General features: G+C 41.8%; 1 long non-coding RNA gene across 1 annotated transcript; it reads right to left on the bottom strand.

Moving 5' to 3' along the window:
- Positions 1-9,594: 9,594 nt before the first annotated feature.
- Positions 9,595-11,557, bottom strand: LOC133627798 (uncharacterized). The gene is made up of 2 exons (XR_009820400.1): positions 11,100-11,557; positions 9,595-9,848 (listed from the first exon to the last, which is right to left on the bottom strand). It is a non-coding gene; the product is annotated as an uncharacterized LOC133627798 (long non-coding RNA).
- Positions 11,558-22,159: the final 10,602 nt, after the last annotated feature.

Below are 22,159 nucleotides of genomic sequence, written 5' to 3'. Positions count from 1 at the left end.
TCCCTTCATTCCCTTCTTTCTCTTTCGTCTCTGTAGCCGGCGTGGTGCCGGTGGCGCTCCTGACGGACGGGGTGCCATCACAGCGGTGCTGTCCCCCGAGGCCCGTGTGGTGGGGCGCTGTGAGGCAGGTGCGGGAGTTCTCGGGGCGGGGGGGAGGCGGGAGACGGGCGGGAAGAAATCGTGGAGCTCCAGCAATTCCCTCAGGGGTCTGGAGCCCGGGAGCAGTTCTGGGAGTCCCCCCTTGAGGCGGTGGGTGCTGGAGCGGAGCGGTGCCCGGGAGCAGCAGACTGAAGTTGTGTGGGCTGGTAACCGACGCGATGGCAGATGTGTTGCTGCTCTCTTGTTTTGCGTCTGATGTACCCGAAGAGCCGGCCGTGCCTTAGGGAAGGGACGTGCCTCGCTGCCCGGCTGCGTCTTCGGTCTCTCGGGAGACGTGCAAGGGAAAATCTGCCCATTGATCAGGGCAAGACGCTAATTTCTGTCTCCTGTTTCCTGATCTCTCGACTATGCAGCGTTCTGCTTTTTCGCATGATGTCTTTAACTCTTGGTACGAACAGCCTGTAAGCTTTCATACAAATATCCCAGTGTCTTCCAGAAAGAACCCGTTAAAACTTTCTGGATTCTTTTGTTTCTTTGTTTTATTTTTGGGCAACTCTTGGTGTCAGTGCTGCTGCTGTGTTGAGGTTGTGCTTTATTATGGTGACTGTCATTGCCTGTCATGTTGTATGCCTCTAGATGTTTGTATCTTGCTAGTGATATGGTTTTTAGGTAAGTTTGAGTTAGCAATCTTTGCAAAGTAAAACTTCTGTAATCTGGGAATATGTCGTTGTTGCATGTTTATAGACTAAAAGCAGCAGAACATTATCCTGATTCATTACGGTTGTTACCGTGTGGTTGATACAAGTATGTGTGATCCCTAATGCAAGATGACTTCCCAGTATCATTTTGTTTGTTTTCTGTTACTCCATGAGTATTTTGGCAAAATTTTTACCGAGTTTTATTTGCAAGTTCTCTTTCTGAAAAGTCAGAAGTGCTTTGGATGCAGATAAGTTCAGTATTCCTTGATTTCACCTTCTGGAAATGTGTGGCAGTGTAGCAAAGGGCTGGAGATGATCTCAGACCTCCTGCAAATGCAATTATCCTTTCCAAGATGTCATCAGCATCCTCCCACGTTACTCCTAGAGGTGGACTGGTATCAGTTTATCTACCTCCCTGTTTGCAAATAAGAGTTTGTCATGGGTAATTAGATGCTCTCTGATTTCAAGTTTCTTAGCTGGAATACATGGCTGAAGTACTTGCCCTGAAGTAACAGAGTGAGGTAACCCTGTGTTCTGTTTTAGTACATTAGAGTCACACCCATCCCATTTTAGTAAGTCTTTAGTGTTTTTAACTCAGAGTCTTGTCAGGAACAAATCCATTTATTGTAGGGAAAGCAACATGGGGAACTTCAGTTCATAGCAGCTTCAAGATTCATTGTGTGTCTTTTAGAAAAAGAGTTGTTCTTGATCTCTTCTTGTCTTTGAACTCACAGTGAGATTCTCTATCTACTCTACATAAAGTCCAGTAACATTGTCTGTGCTTTTCAGGAGGATGTATCTAAGGCCATTTCCTTAATCATTAGTGTTTACTTACTACCATGGAACTCAGGAGTTGCTGCAGTAACTGGAACTAGTTTTATACAGCTGTACAGTTTGGGTTATGCAAGGTTTGGCTTGAATGTTTTTCTCAATGAAAAGCTTTTTCAGTAGTTGAATGTTGTAGTTTCTGCAGTGACTGGGCACCTGTCTGTGCCAATGGATAATCTAGTCAGAGTGGGAAGACTCATCTGTTTCTGGTTTTCTGTGGAACCTAAAACACTTACAGAACTGAATAATTTAGGAAGACTAAATGCAGCTGATGATAAATCTAAATGAGGTTTACCTAGAAAGTAATGCTTAGTGCAGTCTGGGTTTTCTGACAAATGATGATTCAAACATTAGACCTCTTGAATAATCCTGTATACGATTGTTTGACTCATATGCACGTAGCTGAGTATCACTTAGTCTAACATGGTCTTTCCTTAGCTAGATGGTCAAATACCATGATTCACATATCTCAGGCATTTAAAAAGGAAAAAGTCCTAAAAGATGCAACAGTATGAGCTTTCTCAACAGTCACGGAAAGATTGAAAAATTAGGATTCCACAAAAAGTTTGTGGTTCGGTACTCTTTTTTTTGTTACATTTGGATTTTTGTACTTTGTTCTGTTTTGAAGACTGAAGATGTTTATTAATCAAATTTCTAAGAAGTGAGACCTGCTTATTTTAATATTGAGAAGTGTGAGATGCTGCTAAGTGTTTTTCTCCGTGGATGGCTGTTTTAGTGGGTAACCTGCCTTCTGAACAGTGTAGGAGTGCCTTTATTTCAGAAAAGGAAAATTCAGAGATTTTTGTCTCTAGTATATCATGTTTTCTTGATGTATCACATGACTTCAGTGTGACTTGCCAAGTTGCTTTTATCTAGGCTTTATTGTGGTGCTTGTATCCGATTACCAAGCGAAACTCAATGCAGAGCCTAGAAAAAGATGCATTTCCTTTAATGACCAACAATGTTTAACAATAAAAGTGGGTTTAAAGGTATTTTTGTTGTGTGTACATTCTGCTGATGAACCTCTTTTGTATGAATCGGAAGGAAAAAAAGTAGTTAAACCTCAAGTTTCTTAAGAAAATTTCTTATCAGAGGAAATGCAGTTTTGGACCAGAGAAATTTTTTACTTCCTTTGTTGACAGCTGTAATGCCATTAAGGATAAAATAAAGAAAACTGCAAAAGGTGGTAGAATAGCCTCCAGGGTTCTTTTGGCTTATGTTATTTCCCTCTAACACTCTTGGTTGTTTTGCCTTCTTTCCCCGTTTTCTCAACAAGGCCACATTTCAGTTTCCTCTGAATCATACTGAAGTGTGTGTCTGTAACTCTGACACAACACGTTTTTTGTAAGGTAGTAAAGTTTCACAGGCCTTTAGTGTCACTGTAAGCCTGATAAGGTGTCTTTGTCTTGAGGTTAAACTGCATTTGAATCATTAAGAGGAAGCAGACCTCTGCATCTTTAGGTGCTTTGAGGGCATAGATTGAGATCAGGGTGTCAAGGGTTACAGGAGAGCAGAGAGAAGGTAACTGAGAAGGAAATGTTGTAAGGAAGGTAATTTATTTGACTTTTTCCTGTATTATGTTGCATTACTTGCATTGCAGTGCAGTTTCTCCTTTGTTAGGCATCTGTGGCAGTAACTTCTTTGGCAGGATTGATTACCAAGAGTAATAAGAAATGTATTGTAAATTTGCATGCTTCATTCAGAGCTACTGCTTTTGGAGTAGAAAAGGCCAAGAGCTTCTACTTGAAGAAAACTAAGGATCTAAACTTGTTTAGCTCAATAAAATTTTGATGAGCAAGAAAAATAATGATGTGTTAGTAGAATGCCAGGCAATTTTCAGGTTATATACGAATGTACAAGTGTCTGGAATACTGGGAAAAGAAAGAGTTAAAATTCATTATGCTCAACTAACAGCAACTGTACATCCTTATGATGTAAGGCAAGGGTTGAGGCATTTGCCTTTCTTGTAATGCACAGTTAATTGTGGAAACTTTAGGGTGCCTCCAGTAGCCATTTGGCAGGAAATTCCTTGCTTTGGAAATCAAGGACAGATAACAGCTGATTAGTTTTGAAATTGCAAAATGCTTTCCATTTAAGCAGACTGAGGTGTCTCTTTTCTGGGTAGTCATTGATTTTTCTGATATTTAATAATATTAGAGATCAAATACTCGTGTTTTTACTTTTACGTTGAAAATTACTTCATGAGCAATGTGAGAAGCTTGAATCTTACATCTTGAGGAACACAGCACTGTAAATACATGTGAAAATGTGAAGAACTGGAATATTGTAAAGTTCATCCTCAACCATTTTGCTGTAATGGTAGCTTTCCTTTTTTAGCTTCACTATGATTCATTGACTTAATATGTGACTTCAAATTATGGCCTTATTTAAACTAAACAGATATCCTGAGCTGATTGGGGCAAAGTCCTCTTCTAGTACATTACTGCATTATTAAGTGGACAACGTTGGCTTTAATGTAATAAAAAAGTAATTGGTTTAATGGAGACTTGAACACACTTAGAAAATACCATCCAAATTACCATGTAGAATTGAAATATTTGGCTTTCTATTTCTATTAACAGCAGCAAAAAGTAAAATTCCAGATTCATGATAAATTATGTAACCTACTGCATTTCTTCTGCAGAGTACTGAAGTAGTTACGTGAAGTGTTGCCGGCTTGGTGATTTAAGTGGCAAGTGTAATCCTTCCTCCAGTGATGGACTAAAGAGTTCATCCCCACAATCATTTAGATTATTTTTTGTAGGACCAGTAGATTTTTGTTTTTTCCAAGCAAATGCAAATACGAATTGATAGGTAACATAAAAATAAATGTGGCATTAGGCCATTGCCTTGCCAGCTCATTTTGTTAGTGCTGTTTGCAAAGGATAGAGTAGGGAAAAGTAACAAAATCCTGAAAAGAGGTTTTTAGGTTGGTTGGTTTTGCTTCCATTTTTCTTGACTTGTTGGAATTATCCTTCTGGGATAGTTGGGTAAAGGTGGACTGTAACTGTTACCTTATACCTGGCACTATTTCAGATTTACTTGTCTTCAGTCTCACTTGAAATAAGTCATGTTAAATTGTGTATGTTATACTGGCACAAAGAAACCACTGTCTCAAGGGTGCAAATCATATATCACTCTATCCTTTGACTCACTAATGCTGTGCAGCTGCTGCTCCACTCCTGCCCACAGAACTGATAATCTAATGTTTTGGATAAAAGGTTACCATCAAAGGCTTTGCATGTCTCAACTTTTTCTGACTTTTTTTTGTTTGTTTTCCCTGGCTTACCTAACTCTGCTTGCATCTGTGAAACAGTACTATGGTGAGAAATAATGCTTTGCTGTGTTTTGTGGATGCTGATGAATGTCCTTAGTAAATTTTATGTGCTGTTAAGGGCTTGTGACAAGTAAAATATTTGAAGGGAAACAGGAAGGAGTCTGAATGTGAAGTCTAAAATTAGTTGATGTGCAGCAAATGCCAGCTTCTGCCTCCCACTTATGAAATTCTTTACTATACACATCTTTGGGTTTTCCCATGCGTTGGAAAGGAGCTTCTTATAAAAAAGGTACTGAAAAAATTGAGATAGCTTTGCAGAATTTCCATCTACAGAAAGAATTCAACAGTGGTGGTTGTGCTGCTGTGTTCCTGAGGTTGCTGTTTCACCTGCTGACCAGTATGGTTTCATTATTCCCTTCTACTCCAGTATTTCTCCTTTTGCTTCCAGCCTTCTCTGCACCTGAATTCAGGCTTGTGCTTCCTTGATGAGCCAAATGGCATCAAATAGATATTTCAATTGCTTAAAAAAATGCTAAGTAATTAGAGATAATACAATTAGAAGGAATCCTTCTAATCATCTGTTCAGACCACTCAACGTAAACAAGAGAGTGTTACGGTACCTAATTAACTGTTCTAATGAAGATGTTCATCTGTAATTGGGGACTGGCTAATTTTCTAAACAGGACCTTAGCAATGACGTCTCATCTTCAGTGCCATTTAACTTTTCGCAGTGTAGGGTAGCTTTCTGGTGATGTTTATGTTTTACACTAGCTTGAATGTTTTTAGCTTTGAATTCCAGCAGTGGCTTGTTCCTCCAGACTGCTGATGGTTGCTAAACTCTAGTCCTCCGTGCAAGGACTTAAACTGATAGCAGTCTCCTCTGTGTGTTTCTAATAGACAAAGCTTCTAGAGTATTTTGCTGTTAGGGAGTATTTTCTATCAGATTTTGTAGTTATTGTTGCCATTCTTACTCAGCTACTTCAGTGAGTTTTGGATATATTCTAGATTGGTCACATACCTTTTGAGTACAAGGATAATGTGGCCACCTAACCTAATACTCATGTGATGTTTTTCTGGGAATAAGGTTCACTGTCATGCTTGTAGTGTTGTATTAGAATGCCATTTTAAAATAATTACTTGCTGTGGTTTTCGAACCTATTTGAGACAGCTGCCATCCCTGTGGTATGGGCTGTTTCTTGGATAAATTCCGTGTTACAGATCTATGAACTGAGCTGAAATTTGTTCAGCATTTGTTTTCTTGCTCCTCTACTAACAAGCTATAGAGTTTATCTGGCTTTTTATTGCTTGCTGCCTTGTTAATCTCTCTGTGATATATTTTTTTATTAGTGACTATTTTATTTCCTTGAGAACCATCATGAAAATGTTTACTTGGTCAGGAATCCAGCCTCACTAGGATTTAATCCTCAGTTGCTTGACGATACAGTCCTTATTACCAGAATTCATTAGGTAACCCACTTAGGATCTGGTCAATGTGTGCTCTTTTGCTTTTATGTTCTAATTTGTCACTTGGAATATTGTTTAGTATGAAGTCAGAGATCTGTCTCTTAGAGCAGTATTATGATCATATTTTATGTCCTTTATAGTAAAATAACAAGTAGTTGGAGACCAGCAGGTTTCCCTCAAAGCTCTGTAATGACTAGGTATTCTCAGACAGAAGAATTTAAGTATCATGTTATTTTTTTCTGGGACTCATGTAGTGCATTTTCAGGTAAATAAACTGGCTAACAAAAGCAGAATTGGTTGAAAGGAATCAACATTAATTGAGTGATACTTTTCCTTAAGTGACTTAGAGAATGTAGAGTTTTTTTTCTTCTTAAAGCCTCATAATGAGTATTGAAAGCCTCATAATCAGTATTAAATAATTCAAAGTAGCCTATCTGTTTGAAGTCATTGTTTGCAAGAGCAGTCTCAAATCTTGATGCTGTTGAAAGCAAGGAAATACTGTCTGGATTTGCTATGTGATTAAAAAAAAGGGCAGTGTTATGCCAACTGACTGTTTACTACTGATGTGATTCTATGCTGAAATCATGTTTCAGCAAGTTACTTCTACTGTAATCTTCCATATCGTTGCTATAGAGTGATGGGTGCCTGCTTCAGCTTCCATCAAGTTGTATGATGACTGCATAATCTAGAAGTCTATATGTAGCATAAATACATTAAGGTTGATGTCTGCATGTTACTTTGTCAGAAATCTGCCCTCTTAAGGTTCAGGGGTCTTTCTCTTTCTTGTTTTTCAGTTATACTCACCTGAGCAGACATTATACCAGCTACTGCCATTGCTGCTTACTGTAACTGGCCTGGGTTTTTTACTGATAGAGAAGAGGCCATCTGTGTTCTCTGGAAAGTGTAATACAGGAGTCTTGAGCAATGTACCAGAGACACCTTGGCAGCTGACACAAGGTGAGGTTAAGAAGTGTATACGAGTAAAGTCAGAGGTCAATACCTAGGTTCAGCTCTTCTATACAGGCAAAAAGTTGGTGCCATATTTTATAGGGTGCTCTTTTGGCAAAAATGCTCGCTGAGGGGACTTCCTCTATCATACAAGACAGTGTTTCTGAAACTAGTTGCTGAGGGGGAAAAAAGGAAGTCTGCACAAGGCTGTCTTCCTTGAACCGGCTCACAGACTTGAGAAGAAAATGGTCACTGGTTTGGGTTTGTTTTTTTTCCCTCTGTGCTTCAGATTCATTCTTCCCCATGAGCAGCAGTCTACTGTAGATTCTGCTGTACATTAAGGTGTTTGAGCTTCTAAAGATTAGGAATGCTTACACTTGCATAATTACTTCAAGATACTTCAGACTTGCTGGCTACTGGTCACTGATAGTTAAAGGAAATGGACGAAGGACATTGAGCGCACTGTTCCACCCTTTGTATGACAGTTATTGCAATAAGCTCTCCTTGGTGAATGAAGAAGGAAATTTAACAAGGGAAAAAAAACCCAATCATTGTCAGAGGGATCATACAGCTTGACCAGAGAAGTGCTGTGGTTTGACTTGCTGTCTGTGGCTTGCTCAGCCTTCCTCTTGATGAGTAGCCGGTAAAAATGGTCCAGCTTGCATAGTAGTATTGTCTGTAATCTAACTATTCAGAGTTCCCTTAAAGCACAGCTTTCTACTCTGAGGCTGTTCATGAGGCAGAACTATGTCATATGTTTCTGTGAAGTGATTCATTACTTGCAGTGGAAGTGGCAGCTAAATACTTCCAACTCTACTGATTTTAATTTTAAATGATTGCTCTCTGTGGCCTTATGCAAGTTCCTGTGCAGTTGTTCAGTAGCAAAAAGCAACTTCATTGGCATTTCTCTGCATCTTTTTTTAATATCTGGCATGTAGGTGTATAATTAGAGCATTTTGTTCTTGAAAAAAAAAATGCAACTGATATTCTGGGTATGCAACTTTACAAACTGTTAAAACAAAGGAGGTACTTCATTTTCCTTTGACTATCCATTGATAAGCTAATAAACTGGTGAGCTAAAGCAATATAAGCAAACCTAGTCCTGGTGATGTGAGTGCACCAAATTGCAGCTGAGACAAAAATCACCCATAAAGGCATAGAATGTTACTAAGTCTGGAGGCTTTTAACTTGGTGGTGAAGAGGAAGTTGACTTCCGTGAGGTTGATGTTAGGTTGAAGTTAGATTGCTGGCCTACATCAAGGATGAAAGGAGGAAAAAGCAATGAGAAAGGGTTACTATTGGAGACTCATGAATGAGGCTCCTGAAACCCAGTGAGGAAAAAGTAGATGTGAAAGGCGTAATGGCTTGTGAATTGAGTGGTTTGGTATCTTGTTAACTGAACTGAAAAGCAGCTGCAGTAAGACTGCATTTACGTTGTTGCCTAAAATTGAAGCTAAAAAACATGTTTGAAGCTTCCTACAGCAAGGATGTGGCTTACACAAGTGAGATTATCAGTCTCTTGTCTGGGTAAATTATGCAAGTTCGAAAAATCACTACAGTGTATAGGGTTAGGAGGAGCTGACAGCAGTATTTGCACTGGTCATCTGTAGACGCTGTTTCCTTGAAGCTGTGTGGGGGCAAATACTGTTCCTGACTTGTACCTTTCATGAAAAGTGGTCAGCTGGGGGAAACTAGGTGATGACTAGATGATCTCTAAAGGTGCCTTCCAACCCCTACCATTCTATGAAACAAACCAAAGTGTGGATCTCAGTGTCAGAACTGTCTTCCTACTTGCATCTATGGACTGCTCCTTCTGTCATAGTTATGGCTTCTCTAAGCTGTCACAGCTGATTTAAGAACTGATCAAATTCTGTTTCTACCTCAAGCTGCTTTTGTAGCTTTGTAGGAGGATTTACGTGGGAGGATGAATAAATGTTTGTGTAGCCAAGTGGTGAATTCAGCCAGGGAAATGATCTGGGTGTAAACTAACCTGGGGAAACAAGGAACTTTCATTTGGACATTTTTCCCAGTTCAGTTTGCTTTGTGGCTGTATGAATGTATGAATGCTTGTGCTACTTTAACAGGGAAGAAAGGATGGCATGGAAATAGAAGGAAAGTGAGAAGAGGATAGATCCTGGGGCAGCTGTCCACTCCTTGGGATATGCTAAGCAGACTGAAATAATATCACTTGTGCATGAATAGTGCGTGTGTTCTTTAATAATTTAACTATTTAATAACTTTATTCTCCCCCCCCCCCAAAATAATACCTTGTCATAAACCTCTTGTACACATTTTCTTTAATGGTGTAAGGACCTGACAGATGAGCTGTGATGGATTAAGCTTTGTTCTTTTCTGTCTCCATTCTTACTCTTGTGAAGGTTGCTTCCTCTTTGGTGTGTACACCAGAATGTGGCATTTGTGCTGCAGTTGCTCAGGGAGCAATACCTGCTGTGGTTGAAAGCAAGTCCCTCATGTTTTCACCAAAACCATCTTAAAATAATTGATACTCACCTTCAGCTTAATTGTTCCTTTATCTAAAAAGAGAGAGAGAGAGTGTGTTATTCTTGCCAAGCTCAGGTACTACCCTTTTAGACATTTGTAGTTGAATGAAACTCCCACATCACGGAGCTGCTGACTGCAACACCCCTTCAGTATGATTTCACCTGAAGTAATTTTCTTGCATTGTGCAAAACTATCTCCAGGGTGAGCAAGTTGGGCCCAGCACAGTTCTCTAAATTAAACTATGTCCACATTTATTCACAGCTTTTGTACAAGGTAAACTACAAAGTGCTTTATGGTTAGAGTACCATCAAGGCTGAGGTTCCAGCACAGAGCATCCTGTACTCATTGAAGTATTTTGCTGTAAAAAGGACATGTTCTCTTTTTGGAGTAGGATAATTCTCAAAACAAACAGTCACAGAATTTATTTTGATGGCTGGATACAGCCATATCTAAGATTTCTCTCTAGCACAGGTTGTCCACATGTGGAAGCATCACCCCCTTTGAATTACTCAACAAGTGTCAGCCAGTTTCAAAGACAAGGGGAGGATGAAACCAGATACAATCTGTTCCAAGAAAGGAAATGGCTTTTATGTAACTCCCAGTTTTTACACAGAAAAGGCTTAAAACATGATGGTTAAAAAGCCTGATTGCCTGAGCCCTGTCTACACTACAGCTTACACCAGTGTGAGCAGTGGAAGAACAGTGCTACTGGGTTTCATTTTCCATAATGTAAACACATTCAGTAGTAAGTTGGACATAATCAAACACTCTCAGTCCTTACAGGACAGAGAAGAATCTGCCTTTAAAACACAACCCCACAAAATATTATCCAACTTATCCAATTCCTCAAACATTACCACATCTTTCAGCAATACTCAGGCCTGAAGATGGAGAGGTTGCATTTCCCACACTCAGCTTAAAACAAAGGTAGGAAATGATGATGATGATGGTGGTGTCATTTTTTTATCCCTTCCCCAGCTGCCCAGGGTCACTCATTCAGATTTCAAAAGAAAGGATATTCACCGTAAAACATTTCAATAGCAGTTATCTGGGGTCTCTGCATGTCTTGAGGTTCCAAAATTATTAGTCTTGGATGTTTGAGATCACACACATCTCAAAATCACAGTAGCACAACCACCTGAGAAGTTTTACTAGATAAGGAATTAATTCATTTGGTTCCAGTTCCATTATCATCTAAAGCAACTCTCCACGAGACTCTGATGTGCTCTCACTGCATCTCAACTTAGAAACTAGTTCTCAAGCTCAGAATTGTAGGAACTTACCCAGAACTGTTCCATGGCTTCGTGACACAGTTTCTCCTTTCACCACTAACTGAATCTGAACTGTTGTCTCCTTGACAGAGTTAAAGATGGTTACACTTATCGCTTCCTCAACACCAGAGCGGAAAACAGAAGGTGCTGCAATCAAATAGCCCCTGAGAAGCAAAATTGGAAGCAGACAGTCAAGAACAGCAACAAGAGTGTGATTCTTATTTGTATGTCACTCTATGCATAACATAAACAACCCTCAGTATTTAAAGGCAGTAATAGTGACCTTTACTGCACACGTTATAAATACATTCATTTATACACTCTGTAGAAACACACTAAACCTGTAACTAACCATAAAAAAGCTGAAGTTCGGGAAAGAATAAAGAGATACCTGAGCCTCCAATAGAGTTTTGTAGATAATGTCTCATTTGGAAAGGACTCAAGATACTTCTAACATTTTTATCTCAGTTACTTTTCATCATTCCCCTTACAGAGTTAACTTGTCACAAAGAAGAGGAGACTCTCAGTGATGATATTCAGCACTTTCTGGATGTCAGACTCACATCAACCTACCACATCTAAACTTCCAATTTCTACAGAAGGAGCTCAGAAACTACAACTACAAGACTGGGCTCAAATTCTAACATGTTTTTGTTCAAACAATTCTATCTTCCAAGTTTAAAAGTGGGCAAAAAGGACTTATTTTAGCTGGCACATACAGAGTTTTAAAGCCACCCCAGACGACCTCCCATCTGCACTACAGTCCTTGTGCTGCTGAATGGAATCTATACCATTCCTGAATGGCACCATGCCATGGACTTGTCAACTCGAAGGATTACAGACTCTGAGCTCTTTGATGCACTGGGCTGTAAGCAACACATTTATATTCTCTTCATGACACACCTTTCTGCTTTTTCTTCAGCCCCAAAGGATTTTTTACATGAGGCAATTCCTCATATGACTCTTGAAGCCCTATTTCTCAGCCCATGCCTTTTTACAGCTCCATGAGACAGTTTGGTTTAGTTCATGATTCATTGTCACTCTGGGATGAAGATGATGATGATTTACAGCCCTTAAATCACCTTTTATCAAATTCCAGCCCCCTGTTTCTCACTCAGCAGGCCTCATTGCCATGGAGATCTCATTACCCCCAAAGGAAGTTCAGATCTCTGTGGCATTTGAGTTTAATTGCACTGGGTATTTACAGATTCAAAACCTTGTGGTTGCCAGGTTTGAAAATTCATCAGAACAATAACAAATAACAACTAAAAGTTACTACTTTGTCTGTAAATTCTTGGTAAGAAAGAAGCTGCAGAGGGAGTACCATCTGCATCCAGGATGAAATGATTAGATTAAAACTGTCAGAGAAGCACAGCACTGCAGTGCCATATGTGAAGCACATGTATTCACATTGTTCTAAACTGCTGTGGCTCTTTCTGAAGCATCAACCCATCGGCACAGATACTGAAATCACTTCATGAGGAGCGTTTGGACATTAAATATTTAACTTGGCAATTTAACAGTTAACTTGACAGTGACTGGACAGATCCTTGAAGCACATTTCACTAACAGCTCTGCCAGATCACACCAAAACTTGGTAGAAAGAGATATTTACTACTAAGCAAATGAAAATAGGCTGTGGGTGGCTCTTCATTAATGCAGCTATTCATGGTGTTGATGGGCTAGAATAAGCCATAGATAAAGGAAAGAAAGCAGCAAACCTTGATCAACGTTAACCTAAACACTCCAGAAGGAGCTGAGGACTCAATTCCTAAAATCCAGAAAGCTTTCCCCGCAGGGAAATGTGACTTTCCACACAAGAATCCTTCACGTGCTCTTACGGAGCAACCATCATTACCTTCAACCATCCCAAACCCAACAGCAGCCCCTGCGCAACACCCCGGATTCCTTAAAGAATTGTTTGCAGAAGAAAGCTTTGCAGCCGCTTGCTGGAGCAGCTAGAGGCAGGTATTTCTCCGGAGACTTTCTTTTCTTCCCCCCTCTCCTTTCTCTGTGCTGTGCACTTTTGCACCGGCGAGCACAAACGTGCTGCTGGGCTCAGGAGCAGCCGCCGCTCGCCTCCCCGACCTCAGCTCCTCGACGTGACTTTCCGCAGGCTTTGTTAAGTAGCTGGGGCAACCACTCCCGGAGCCCCTCGCAGAGAGGAGGGAGGCTCATCCCTTCCTCTCCTTCCCCCATCACCCCTTCCAGGGAGCCCGCCGCAGGCTGCGCGACCTTCTCTGGGTACTTACTGCCTCTCCCGGGGCTGGGCTGCGCTCAGGCTGCAGAGGGTCAGGAGGACCCCCCAGACGCAGCCGGGCTCTTGGCGGGGCATGGTGCTGCGGGGCCCCAGGCCACGGCACTCTCCGAGGCCAGGAGGAGCCTTTTGTTCGCGGCGAGCGCAGCCCGAGCCTCCCCCGCCGCCCCGCTCCCGGGCTCGGCTCCCCGGTGCCTCCGGCCCCCGCCCCCGCCGCGTCCCCGCCCCCGGGCCGCCCCCTCCTGGCCCCGGTGCCCGCTCGGCTGCGGCCCCGGCTCTTTGTCTGCGGCTCCCCGCCTGCTCCTGACGGCGTGCACCGGGGGAGGGGGCCGGGCCCCGCACCTCCGCCTCCCGGCGCCGGGGCTCGGCTTGGCGCTGCCCGCTCCCAGGTGCGCTGCGCGCCCGGCCCCCGCGGGCTCCCGGCTGCAGCCGCCGCTCCTCGCCGCAGCCCCGACAGCCGAGCCCGGCCGGCATCTGCTCCTCAACTGCCGCGCTCAGCAGCACCGGGAGACCATCTGCCCGAGCGCTCTGCCTTCCTCCTCGACGGTGCCACACGCAGACTCCGCAGCTGCGAGAGCTGAGGTGCCTTAAAGCTGCCGTCAAGCCGCACCAGGCCAGAGCAGCCCCTGCGCGCTGCTCCCATCGAGCGAGCTTTTGCACTCCACTGAGCCCCACCAAAGAGCTGCTTTCCAACTGAAAATCCAGTGCCAGGGCTGATGCGACTCCATCCTCCTCTATTCCTAGGCCCTCTCTGTCCATCTCCATCCCTCGGGCCTGACCCGTGGTTACCGGGGTTTGAGACAGGAGGGGGAGCTCTCGACTGCATCAGGCTGAAGAAGGTGAGTCGAGTTGACACAAATGGAGGAAAAGCACACCCAAAGCAAAAGCAAGGATGCAAGGTGACAGAATCAATGCCGTGTCTCACGGAGAGGGATTAAATGCCACATCAAGGAATGATTTCTCCATCCCTTGCCAGAGACAACATGGGCAAGCCAGGATCCCAGGTGTGTGCTTCAGCAGAGCTGCCCTTGCCCCAGCAATAACTGAAAACCCTTAATGTAGGTAGTTTGAACGGATTCTTTCCTCCAATCCTCCACACCTGGCTTAATGTAAACTACCAGGAAAACTGGAAAAAAATATTGAATGCTATTCTTTTCTTTCTCTGTCAGCTCCAGTGTTTGAATCTCAGTTTCATTTCTTCTACCAATCACTGAGCAGCATTTCGTTCAGCAAAAACACAGATTTGTATCCAAAAGGCAGCTCGATTGTTCACCAAAGGCCCTTTCCTCTGGCTTCCAACAGGAAAAACAGCAAATCAAGTTGTTAAAGCTGCCAAATGTGTCAATTACTTTTCACTCTCTTAAAATTATTTCAGTCACCAGCCATTTTATCAGGATCAGTACCAGCAAACATTTGCTGCAAGTCAGTCTCACCCAGAGGAGTGAGGAAGTTTCCCTGACTGCTTCAGCAAATGGACTTCAGAGGCTGATTGGTCCACAGCCAGGAGAGCAACAAAACAGTGCCTCAGGTTTTATCTTGTTTGAAACTTATACTGATTTTAGTATGACTTCTCTTTAGATAAATCACTGACTCCATAGCTTTTTGATAAGTTCAGGTTATCTTCACTAATGGCTGTCACTGCTAGATGTGACTGCATTTCCCTACTTCAGTCTACCTTAAAGCAGCAGCATCATATCATTACTGTGCTGAGGCATAACAAAAGGGAACAGGTTTTATCAAATGAAGGAAAAAATCCCCAAAGAAACTAGGCTATGGCTTTAAAAAGTCTGCCTCACCTGAAAATTCTTTATACCAGGTGACATTCTCAAATCAAAAGGATGATGTGTTTTGCAAGGCTCATCCCAGCTCTTAGGATTGGACACAACACTTAAAAGCCACAGCCACACAAGTTTGGAAGGTTGTAAAGAAATCACCTACATAAACCACTCATCACAGCAACAACCCTTGACTAATTTTTCTCTACAGATCTTGTTTCCAGACTTGTCCTAATTGTCAAGACCAGGGTGGAGAACTAAAGGAGTTTTATTCAATAGAATGATAACAGCAGATTTCTGCTCTCACTACTGAACAAGAAGTTTTTACAGACTGTTCACCACCTTGGGAAAGGCCATTTGGATTTCTTTTCAATGGGATTTTTCTCACTAAAGCTCATCTGTGGGAGGAGCTGCAGAATGACTTGGAGCAGTTTCCAGCCTTTAATATGACGTAAGCTGAATGAATTTTGCTCACTGTTGTGCTATTTAAGCAAAACTGCTCCTCTCTTGCTCACTTCACTGCTCATGTATCTTTACAAAACAACTCTACAGCACCGACCAGGAGACTCTTTCATCTGCCCCAAATCGAGGGCACATGAAAGAAAAGCACAAAGTCAACCAGAGGCCCTCCCAACACATCTTTTCTCTCCATGTGTAAAGTAAATCACCATTCTGTGATTCTGGGATGTATTTTGCTAGATTATGCTTATTAGTTGGACAGGAATGCTCTCCACAAACCCTGCGGTGCTATTCTCTGGGATGATGTCAGGTCAGTTGACATTAGGCTGTTTTTATGTAGAATTAAGCACAATGGCCACCATTCTGTCTTTTTGAGAGCTGTATTTTTCCACAAATGTTTCACTGGAACATTAGTTTTCTTTTTCTCTGTACTAAATGCAACGATGGCACAGCTGAGATCCAACATTTGCTTTTGCCAGCTCTGTTAAGCCTGGGTTGCACTTCTGTTTACAATATTCTTAATAAAATAACTCTGGTTTATAATGCATCTGGGCCTTTGAAACTCAACTAGAAATGGAAATAGCCTGACTCATCTACATTTAAGAGCGTGGATTCTTCCTTACTGCTGGATTCTCCTTCAGCTTATTCAAACTCATTCAGACTCTGGAAGCAGAAAGATCATTTCCCAACCAAACCAGCTAAGCTCTGAGAAGCAACTTAGAAGAGCACATTGAAGTGGGAATGTTGGGGGTTTTTAACATCAAAATAGCAAAGAGAAAGCAAAATGTGGTGTGTCCAGATTCTTTTTCAGCTTCGTCATATTCTCATATAGAACCACAAAACCCGTATATCTCAGTATTTTCCTGCCTGCAAAGTAGCAATACTGATGTCAGCCTCCTCCCTCAGAGTGATACTTAAAAGCATGTTGGAATCCTTTGATTGAAGACAATAAGGAGGTAAAATGAAAATGGAGCACCTCTGCTGCTGTCATGGTGTGGCAGCCTACAACTCGTGTGCAATACCTCACTAATCTAAACAAGGCCTTTGATAGTAGTCCTGCAGAGATCAGGTATGTTCTGGATGAAACAACACTATGCTTGCAAAAGAACAGTTACCTCTACACCTAATGCATGTCTCTGTAGAGCAGACCCACAAACAGCTCCTTATAGACTCCTGCCCAAGATCTACGGGGTACATACCAAAAAACCCCATAAGGTGCCACTAAACAGCCATTCTGTAGCCATCCACGTTGTATCTCTGAATAAAGCTCTGTGGATAGAGCAGTGACACGATTCAGCAACGAATTCATCACTGCAGCAGAGCACACTTCTAAAATGAAGCTCCAGCACCTTCAGCACAATGCTGTAACAGTTTTGAACACAGACCAGTGTATTTCTACACCTAAGAAATCACAGCTAGAAATTATCATGACATGGCATATGGCCTTTTAACTCATTGTTAACTTTTTTTAAAGGAGAAATTTCTTCCAAATTGAAGAGTTTGTATTTGATGTTTAGTGAGTACAAGAAATACCAGGCAATGATAGTCTCTAAAGACTGCAAACTCATATTCTAATTATGAAAGTATGTGCAATGCTGCAAATAAGGCTAGAACCAGAGATACCATTTCAAACCATTTAGTTACTGAAATGGAATTTTCTGTGCCTGCCAAATGAATCCTATTCAGTGTGATGCAACAGGTGTTGGAATTCCAGCAGCCGCCTGCAACCCACATCTGGTAATAGTTAGGGGTTTAAAGGAAGTTCTGTAAGAACTGCTTATGTATAAAAACTATTCATCAGTCAAATCTGTGAGCCACATTCACCCACCCGTGTGCACAGCACATACTTCACATTTTTATTTCATTAACAACAAAAAAGGTGATTCTGGTCCTCAGGAAATGTCAGGAATGTCAGGCACTTGTCCAGGTGGAAAGCATGCAGGGGGTTGCTGTGGCTCTACTGGTGTGGCAGAAAGGTGAGGGAGGGACTGCAGTTCATTGAAAAAGGTGTGAATGCCTCTGTATTGGTTCTGACAAGGTCTAACTGACAACCTGACCACTTGTACATTCTCATCCTTATTCTGCAGAAACAAGAATTCCCCCACTGTGTCTCATCCACCCTGCAAAGTTAAAACCACCAGCCAGGTATTTGGCAAACAAAACCCAGTTAACACTAAGCTGTAAATGACACCAATTCTTGAGTGCTGTTACCCTCAGCCTCCTTTCACTTTTGTCCCCCTCAACTGCAAATTCCAATCAATATGAGTACTCATAAGAATCAAGTGGTAGGATGAGGATATTAATAATGAGCCTTTGTTAACTGCCTCTGCATGAGTGTTATCACTAACTTCTCACACAAATAACCAGACCTAAAGGCACAGGAGGTAATAATTAAAGACTGTGAGAATACACTTGTAAATGGTGCATGTAAGAAAAGATGCTGCAATAAAAACAAGACTAGCAGTTATTCATGTTTGCATCAAGTTCTGTAAACACTAGATTTCAGCAGAAGGTGAAAAATAAACAACAGACAAGTCCTCAGCTTTAGGGAAGCCAGAATCACTCGTCCCCCTTCCCAATAGAAGTACACTCATGTCAGTCACTACGTACCACCAGCCAAGATTAAGGTCTTAGTTAATTTTTACAGCATTATATTCATGGTAAAAAAACCCACCAAAACCCTACACCCATTGCTTTAACTCTTAGGTTTGTTCTCCCTTTCTGTTTCTGTGACAGCCTCCTTTCTGTTAGTCATAGATATCTGATATAGAAACTGATAACTGAAAGAAGTGTCCCACCAGCCTGGCCATCCTACTGCAAGCTTACCAGCAATGATGATGTCTTTAACAGAAATGACATCAGTCCAGAGACAAAGCGGTAGAAACAAGACTGATCCTGCCTCCTGGGAATACAAGCACCTGTAGAACAAAATTACAAGGATCATTAAAGAGCCCACTGAAATTAAGAATGTATTCTGAGTAGCATATCACATGATAATGATATCAAGGATGGAATTATTACCTAGTTGTGTCAAAAATACTTATTAATCACCTACAGAACGGGAGAGGCTGATCTTTCACAGTAATGTAACATTTTAATTCCTTACAAAATGACTTCAAAAGTCCTAAGAAATCATTCATCTGGTGAGATGCTCACTTAGAACAGAGCACTGTGCTTAATGAGACAGCTGTCAGTAAGGAATTACTTTCCAGTTTTCTTTTCAGCCTCTACATATGACTGATGCAACAGAGGTTTGTGCATAGTCTGGTGTTTTATACAGAAGTAAGGGATCTAGAAAGGTTGTGACGTCTCCATACCTGAGAGTGATTGAAAATTCAACTGGACACTTTTATAACTAGGAAAAGGAGAGGTAGAGGTAGGAAGGGGTAGAGGTGTCCTTTTACCATACAAACCATATTAAGGTGAGCAATTGGATCTTATTCAGTTATGTCAAGACAAGTTTCTCAAAACAAAGAGTTCAAGGCTCTCGACATCTTTGGGTACTTTGGCCTGTACAGACACTGCCTATGCTCTGCCCACGATACACTGAAGTTGTGGAAGTGTACTGACATCACTTTACACTCCAACTAATAAGCTTCATCCTGGTTTAGCAGAGGATCAGTGATGCACTCCTAGAGTTGCTCGATACCATTTAACTTCCTGAAATACTGTCTAAAAAGTTCTGAAGAAATACACACCAAAACCTCACAGCTGAAAAGTGCCACACAGAGAATATAATCACGGGTAGTAGTCCTGAAAACTCTATTGTTCAATCACGTTTAACTTCCCATCCCCACATAGAATAGATATTAAACCAAGGAATTAAGTTTTGATATCCTACAGGTCATCTCCAAGTACACATTATCTGTAAAAACAAAAGTTCCATCTTGAGAGGCAGCTGACATTTGCTCCCCTACCATAGGACATTTAAGATCTTGAAATAGCAGGAAACTTGAGAGCTCTTGCATACACATTATCACAGGAATACTTTAAAAGAAACTCATCATTTTGAGACTATTCTGCAAAACTTATCCTCCATCCCCGTGCTTGCTTTACAGACCACACACAAATGCACTGGAAGAAACAACTGAAAATCATTCCTGAGAGTTGAACAGGAATGTAAGCACTGGAAATGCTCTTAATCAGTGTGGGTCAGTGGTGCCTTTCAGAGCTGTTCCATCTTCTGTTGCTGTGGAGCTCTTCTCATGTCCTGAAAATCACAGTCCAGCCAGTAGTTTTGTTTATCACATTCAGTATGAGTTTCCAGATCTCTGACAGAGGGATGTCTGCTCCAAGGCAGGGAAGGCTGCAGTAATCCCAGAAGTTCTCATTAGCCTAACATGCAGAAATATCTGCTGGGGCCATGAGCTGCTTACTTGCTGCTGATGAGCAAGGATTCAGCTCCATTTGAAGCTAGTGTGAACAAGGAACTGTAGATTTGGGAGTAATGGTGAAGAGACAAGTGAGGCTTCAGCTATAGTGTGCCAGAGGCAAGAGAGATGCTCCTTCCTGTTGATTCCTGCTGACCCTATGGCAGAGAGCAGAAGAATTACAGTAAAAAAGGCTTTATCTCAGTCCTCTCGAGCTGGTGGTGGGCAAACAGTCAGGCAACACCAGTGCAACTGGAGAGCATGTGGTCAGAGCTCCCCAAGAAAGAAAAGAATGCAGGCAGTGCAAACTTAGCTTAACATGATCTTTGCCAACTGCTTTTCAGACCATTAGAGTTTTGCAGGAGGTAAATGCATTTCAGTGCTTCTCCCTTCCCACCCAGGCACTCAGCTGCCTCATTTCACAATTGCTTTCAGTTTTTGGAAGAGGAAAAAAAGCCCCTCAACCCACCACCTTAGGAGACAAGAAAGTTAACAATTACTCAATAAGAACTCTGGCCTAAAATATGAATGCTTAGGTAACACACAGTGCCCAAGTTCAGAGAGAACAAAACTGAATGGACATTAATACAAGTTACAGAAGGGAGAACATTGATAACTCTAGGTTCTGAAAAGAGCCCTTAAGTTGTTTAGGATTCCAACTGATTCAGAGCATGTGATGTTTTCAGAAAACAAGAGGAAAATACAAAATAACTGGTGTCACATCTGTTTAGCTCCTGCTCCAGTGATTCTGTGGTTCTTTGTTGTTGTTGGTACAGTGATAAATACAGCAGCATCTAATTCTGTGGTTGTTTCAAGGTGGAGGATCCTAAACCAGTTCTGCAAAGAGCCAAACCAGAATTACTTAGAAAGAATATTCAAGAAGATCAAGATGGAAAGGGATCAGTTCAAAATAGTTTAAAACCCTTTCCTGGAGGGCCAGGCTGCTTCACCTAACACTTGTTCTTGCGTTTATACAAAAAATGATTACAAGTGGCCAACTTAAAAGAGAAGAATGGCATAACCCTCAAATCAATGCCTACAATTCTTCTGAAACAATGAGTGCACACCCCCAAGAGCTTTATTGTTTTGCACATTCAGTTGTCAGGACTGGCCTTTTGCCTCAGGCTTGCAGTGCAGACAATGACTGCCACCTGCAGCACTGGGGACAAACTATGGCCCCAAAGGATTTAGCCTGTACCTGTGATCACTGCAAGCAGAACCTTTCTCACCACCCTTCTCCAGGAACAGAACAGCATTCCACTTCACTTTGCAAGGAAAATTTGTGTTGCTGTCTGTGATTTAAGTAGCATTTGGAGGTGTATATATATACACACACACACACACACACACACATACAAGAGTATCTCAGTGGTAGAAAGTCACTTGAGTAAAATTTACAAGTACTTCTTTAATAATTTTTAGACCAGCAATGAGGTTTCCCATAAACAAATCTGACTTGGAAGACATTCTGACTTGTGCCTGTGCAGAGACAGAATTATCAAGACACTATAAACTTGATTTTCATTTCATCCCTACACTCTCATATTTAAGATGCCTCTTAACTTCCTTAGCCTCAGAATGACACACAATAAGCAAGTTAAACTCAGGAAAAACAGTTTGACTAGCAGTTCCACTACATAGGAGTCTTTCTATTCAAATGTTCATCTACCAAAAAGAAACAATCTAAATTTGCAGCTAACCTATGACATGACTGCTTAGCAAAGTTCCCCATCCAGTGGCCAATGTCGTCGGTGCAGCTCACGTTTCTGGCTCAGAACACGACCCTGCTGCGTGCAACACTTGGCAATGACAGAATGAATGGCTGGACATGGAGAACTATTAGTTGCAGGTCATTTAACACCTGTAAGGGAGCAGAAACAACAGATGAATCACTTTAAACAACTCATTGCTCTCCTAGTGGCTCGTGGATAAGTTGATGTGGAAAAAAAGAGATTTAATATGATATACTATACATTTTAGCTACAAGAAAGGAGACAGGCAGCAAAGCTGGTGAAGGATCTGGAGAATTGGTCTTATGAGGAGCAGCTGAGGATGTTTAACCTAGAGAAAAGGAGTCTGAGAAGACACATGATGACTCTCTACAACTCCCTGGAGGGGAGTTGTAGTCTGGTGGAGGTTGGTCTCTTCTCTCCAGTAATGAACGACAGCACATGAAATGGATTTAAGTTGCGCCAGGGGAGGTTTATATTG

This window comes from Colius striatus, chromosome 25, assembly GCF_028858725.1.
Source record: "Colius striatus isolate bColStr4 chromosome 25, bColStr4.1.hap1, whole genome shotgun sequence".
Taxonomy (NCBI): Eukaryota; Metazoa; Chordata; class Aves; order Coliiformes; family Coliidae; genus Colius; species Colius striatus.
Note: the sequence above shows the minus strand (reverse complement) of the source record. Positions and strands in the feature narration are given on the sequence as shown.